The sequence below is a fragment of the Astatotilapia calliptera genome, chromosome 3, assembly GCF_964374335.1.
Source record: "Astatotilapia calliptera chromosome 3, fAstCal68.1, whole genome shotgun sequence".
NCBI lineage: Eukaryota > Metazoa > Chordata > Actinopteri > Cichliformes > Cichlidae > Astatotilapia > Astatotilapia calliptera.
In genome coordinates, this window is record NC_137424.1 from 35,095,366 (window position 1) to 35,101,457 (window position 6,092).

General features: G+C 42.4%; 1 long non-coding RNA gene across 1 annotated transcript; it reads left to right on the forward strand.

Moving 5' to 3' along the window:
* The first annotated feature begins 4,743 nt into the window (after positions 1 to 4,743).
* Positions 4,744 to 5,633, forward strand: LOC145426073 (uncharacterized). Its single transcript, XR_013906837.1, has 2 exons — positions 4,744 to 4,952; positions 5,493 to 5,633. It is a non-coding gene; the product is annotated as an uncharacterized LOC145426073 (long non-coding RNA).
* The last annotated feature ends 459 nt before the right edge of the window (positions 5,634 to 6,092 follow it).

Here is a 6,092-nt window from a genome sequence, read left to right on the forward strand (position 1 = left end):
TTTTGGCTCGTTCTAAGGAAAATATCCCGCTTTGTAGTTGCTCCATGCTCCATGACTGAGTTGCTAATTGTCTGCCTCCCAGTTGCTGCTGGGCCTTTTGCATATCTGAGCATTTTTTCAAAAGAGCTAAAACAGTAAACTGAGCACAACACCACAGAGTTTAGTGACATTCAAATGCCCCATGCAAATTGTCTGCTCAAATAGGTGGGCAGGAAGTTGTAGAACCTGGTTCTTCCGGACGTTTCTTCATGTTGAAAGGAAATTTTTCTTTCCCAATGTCACCACATGCCTGCTCAGAGGGGGTTGTCTGTGTTTTCTCTGTATTACCGTAGGATCTTTACCTTACAATATAGAGTGTCTTGAGGTGACTGTTGTTGTGACTCAGTGCTAAGTCAAACTGAATTTAATTTAATGTGAAACTTTGTAGACAGAATACAGTTTTATGGATTCACTATTATGCAACATGAACTTTAATTAGATTTCCTCTCTATCCTTATTCCAGGACTAGACTTGGTTAGATAGTGGAGAGACAGGATTATACAGTCAATGCATCAATAATATTATTATGACATATCTTTTTACTGGCCTTTACCAACTGAAACAGAAAAAGCCAAGCTGTCGCCACAGTCATCTACTGAATCCTGCATCCCTGTAGCACCACCGATTTTGGGACAACACTGGGATAACTTATCAGGGATAACTAGTCTTCTGAAGGATCATGCATAAACACAACCATTCAGAACCTTTCCAACATTGGCATGCACGCAACACTCTCTCTCACACACACACACACACATGCAGGGAGACAAAAACACACACAAACACCTCCCCTCCTTGCCCAGTCCCCTCTCCAGCCCCGAGATTAGGGCAGAGGATTGTGCACAGCTGCTCACCAACATCCCCGATAAAAATCAGGCAATTTCACAGTCAGTGGCATTCTTTCATCCCCTAATCCACAAACCGCATATAGTTATAGATGAACCTCACTGTGATGAGAACAAGCTGCTCAGAGCTGACCTCAACAGTAAATGTAGACAGCATTGATTATAAAGAAAAAGCTGAGCAGCTAGAGTGTATGGCACAGGAGCAAAAACAAAGCGTCCAATCCAGGAGTTCATGCTGACTTTCTTTTTTTAGCTTCCAGTTAGATGAGTTTGTGTCGCGGGCCAGCTGCCATCACTCTTGTGAGCACGTGTTACTGCTAATAAAGAAGAACATTAATAATAAAACAATGTTTTTAAAGCGTAACAGTTTCTGAGCTCCTTCTTCTTCACAGGTCGGATTGGTTGAACTTTGGATATTCATCACCATTACTTCTTTCAACTGAATTCCCCTTAACGCTTATACAAACAGCCCACTTCCACTAATCGCATTAACAGAGGAAGCCATCACTTGCAGACCTTATTTAATCTTATTCATTGTCAATGCATGCCACCATTCCTCATATTTTTCCCTTTCCGTCGCTCCTTAAGTCATTCAGTTCGCCCATTTTGTCTGACCTCCAACCTCCACTTGCAGATGAATTCTTCACCCAAGTTCAAACAGGGGACAAAAAGGTACTTCACAGGGGGAAAGGAGGAGGAAAAAAGAAGTATGAATCAAAAGGCACGGAAATGGAATTCACTGTACAAACGTCGGGGGAATTTCAATGTCCGCCGAGGCACAGTAGAGCTCTGTTCAGTCCTCGCAGGCTGTGGGGGGAAAAGAGCAGCAGCCACAGCAGGGTACATCTATTCTGACAAGTCCTTACAAACACTGAAAAGCCTGAGCAAGGTCTGTTTGTTTAAGAGGCATTAGGCCCAGCTGAAGGATAGTGAAGCATTAAGGCAATAACAGGATAATTTTAGGGTTTTGCTTTTCGTAGATTTACTTGACAGAAATCAAATTAAATGTTTCCTCTTTATTGTTTGTGCATTTAGAGCTCAGGAAACTTGATTACAGACTGTTTATTTAAGGAAAAATCATCATTTGGTTTCTACCTCAGCCCCTCCACAAATATGCTGAATTCAAAACTACACCCCTAGGGATCAAACAGTCAAACAGCAGGAAATAATCGGAATTTATTAGTTTTATCTTACTGATTATGAATCTCTGCGCTCTAAAATGTGATGAAAGTTACATTTTTATCATTTAAATGTACCAGAATAAATCACTGGACTGTAATAAAATGATGATTTGGAGGTAGATTCTGCATGAATTGTGTCCATGGTAGACAGACTTGCTGTGCAGAGAACTGGTGTTTTGTTTGCTTTTTTTCCCTCCATGATGCCATCTGTGCAAATTCCACATGTATAATTCTTTTAAAAGAATGCAGATGCTGGAAAAGTGAAGCCTAAAGAGGAGTGCCTTGAACCTGCATTCTTTCTGATTGCCAACCGGTGGCAAAAAGAAGTCGCTATTGTCTAGGCCATAAAAAACAGCCCCTGATTCCCTTGATCTTTGACCTCAGTAGGTTCCTCATAAATTTATGCTGTAAAATATCAATTCCAAGTCTCATTTAATCCAACTAGATGCTTATTTTGCAAATTACAGTCTTCAATAGCTCCTCGGTCAGACGTGCCTCTGGCTTGACGACGGCGATAGTGAAAACAGCTCGAGGCTTCACAACTGTAACCTTATTTAATGGCTTTGGATTTATTTTTGGTCTCATTCATTTATGTTGTATATTGAGATGAGCAATATTAATTTATGGTTTTGCATAATTGAGTTTATTGAGTAATGAATTCATTTTTAATTACACCACTTTATATTTGTATGTTTCCCTTATAAAAGATTATTTCAGTGCCTAACTTTTAACGTTTGCGACAGACTGTTACACCCTCTGAGTAACACTGGGTTTGGTGCACGCTGTTGACAATACACACACACTTAAATGCATGTATGTATATTTAAGACATGACAGTGAATGACTAGAAGCTCTACTTTTTTAACACCGGGTGTGCCTGTAAAGGATTTACAGGAAGTAACTGAAGGTTGCTGGCACTGGGTTATTTAGGGCTTACCTTAAGTCAGGTTAGCTTAAGTAGATTTCTCAGCACCAGCAGCCGGCCTAAATAGTACCTAATACAGAGATTCTTGTTAAGATTTGCTGCTTGCGACCAGTCCCAAAAAGGTAAACTAAGCTAAAGGCAGGTGTTGGCTCAGTTAAAGGAAAAAAAAAAGGAAAAAGATCCCCTCCCTTCATGCCTTCTTGCACCTGGGCCTCTGATTTAATTTAAAAGCCCCACCCACTAGAAGCCAGCAAATTTTACAACCTTTCCTCTTTCCTTTCACATCTTTCTGAAGGAATATATCATCCATTGCAACAGTATGTGTAATGTTTTTCAGCAGATGTTTGTAGGGAACTACTAAATACTTATATTTTTAAAGATTTAACGATCATTTCTTGCTATTTTTACATGCCGCAAAAGGCTCAAAATACAGAACGGGCCTATTTTGCTTCAATATTTACTCAGAGTGCAGGCAAATAATTACTCACACTCGCAATCTGCATGTTGTACTGTCAGCTGTTATCGCTTCATGTATCAGAAGATTAAACTCCTAATAAAATATTTCTCTCCGTAATGCAGTGGCGGCATCACAGGTGTCACTCGCTCTCTTCAGTCGCACTCCGGGCCCTTAAATATCAGACGGAGAAGCTGCAGCGCTTTCAGATTACCCCCTTTCTATCTCCTCTTTAATGATGGAGGAAGAACAGCTACATCCTGATTGATGTTTGTGAAGGCCAGCAGCACCAGGAATGATCCTTTCCCCTCTCCCCGGAGCCAGCCTCAGCCTGGCATCTGTTAAAGGGCACAGGTACACCATCCTGTGCCCTTGTCCCACCCCCACCTATTTGATCCAGGGCCAAGACTGACCCCACAGAGCCTGCCAAGGACCCCCGTTCTGCGGGCCCCGGGCACCAGACTTAGGGGCCCACACTGACTCTTGCTTTTTTGAGGCTTTGGGAAGATTAATAGGCCTCCTCCATAGAGCGCCTTTGTGAGGCAGCGCCCAGGCGTGTTCAAGCTGTTGGGTTTGCAGGAGACGAAAGGAGCAGCGGCTAATTCCTCTGCAGGTCAGTTTGTCTGTAGCTACTCTGCATTTTCAATGACTCGGAAAGGTCACTTCCGCACCGGCTAAGCTGGCGCAGGAGTCTCATAAACAACACCAACTTGAGAAGTATAGAAAACGCTGCTGAGGATTTCTGTGCAGAGAAAACGGCAGGGTTTTTTTTTTTATCTGTTTCTATCTGTGCTGTGATCTTGACCCAAAGCCCCATTTTGCATGTATCACTGGATGATCCTGGAGCCACAGCTGAACAACCAAACACCTCCCCCCGCAATGCTGTTTACCGCCAGTTTAGTTTGGATTATGGATTAATGGTGAAATGAATGACAACAAACATGCAAATGTACATATCGTATTTGCACAGCCGTTTTCAGACGGGGGTTGCCAATCATAAACAAATACGTGGGTCACCACTGAGTGTTGCGGGCAGCGCTGCAGCTTTGTCTTTTTAATACAAACTCGAACGCAGACAGTTTTAGTCAGGAAGGTTTTTCTCCTCATGTATTCCCTCACACCTGCTGCAAATACCAAAACCTAAGCCAAGAATTTCCTTGAATGCACTTTGAACTTTGAATTTAAAACCAAGAGAAAATGTTTTTTTCTCCTCTCCCAAACTAAAAGTTTTCGGATTTTATGCAAAGGCTTTTGGCCTGAAACCATTTTAATGATTTTTCTTCTCACTCGGTTGCAGGTGACGGCCTTTGATTCTCGTCATGTCACGCCTCCAATAGTGCAGCCACCAATGACAGCCTCTTTCACCCTCTCCCTCTCCCACTCACACATACAGACACACACATACATATACTTCAGGCTTGCTCCAGGTGCCAGAGTGTGAAGGGATCAGCCAATCCCAGGACTCGTCTGAAGCTGGATGGTGGCCATCGTGTTATTAAAAGCTACGGGTGAGCTTTGCTGCTCGGCTTTCCTCTGCACTCCAAACAAATTTATAAAAAAACGAAATAATTTTTTTTTTTAAAAAGCTAACTTTTGAAACAAAACAGTGCTGGTAGTGGGGAGGGAGAAAAATTGAGTTTTCTATTTAATAAACCAAAGCACTGAATCACTCTTTCCATCCATTTACACGAGCTGATAAGGAATCAATTTATGGGTCATCATTGCATGATTGATGTCTCCATCTCGCTGCTCTTTGTGTCCAGTGATAACTTTCAGTCATATTATTTCCATAAACATCATTATCACATAGAGTCGTACTATCTGCTCACTCAGGACTACTGGGAAAGCTGAAGTGCCTTTGATGAGATGAGATCACATTTTAGAGGGAGCTGTCTTCTCTTTGCCTGTAGCCAAAAGCAGCCTAATTGTGTTTTGTCCCATATGTGAATTATTATTAACGCCGATTCATTTACTACACTTCCTTTGCCAATTTCCTAAATTAAAAAAATACCATGTTGAGATTTACAGCACACCCCCCCTATTTTCAGCTCCGGCTTCCAGCATCACCATGGCAACTTCCAATCAGCGAGGATGGTGGAGCCTGCCGGCCGTGTGTTTGGCGCGAGGCTCTGAGAGGCGCAGGTGGAGCACATATGGAACAATGGCCTAGCTAAAAAAAAAGAAAGAAACACCCTGCCCGCCTGTATGTGCCAGCAGTGCCCATTTTAATCCCACCGTTACCTTCTAGTGCTCTCTGATGGAGACGTTCGGCTGCAATCACAGCCTCAGACTGCTGCTGGGCCCATGCCAGACTTCACTTGACAAAGCCAGACCTGGTGTGCTTTTATAAAACAATGTCTCTAAAAGTCGTGAATTCAACATCTCTCCATCATTTCCTGTCCTCGCTGTTATTTACTGGAACATCAGTGACCTTGGCTGATCTTCAAGCCAAAATTTCCCATCCATTTGCTGCATTTTTATTAGCTTACCTCCACCTGAAAGCAGGTTTTACTGTATGTTGTATACATTGACGGCCATATTGAGCATTAATGACTTTTGTGCCTCATATGGCTTGTAATGTTATGGAAATCACTAGCATGTGCAGTAAATAAATCAATCATCCAAGGGGCCTTATCTATCATTGCACA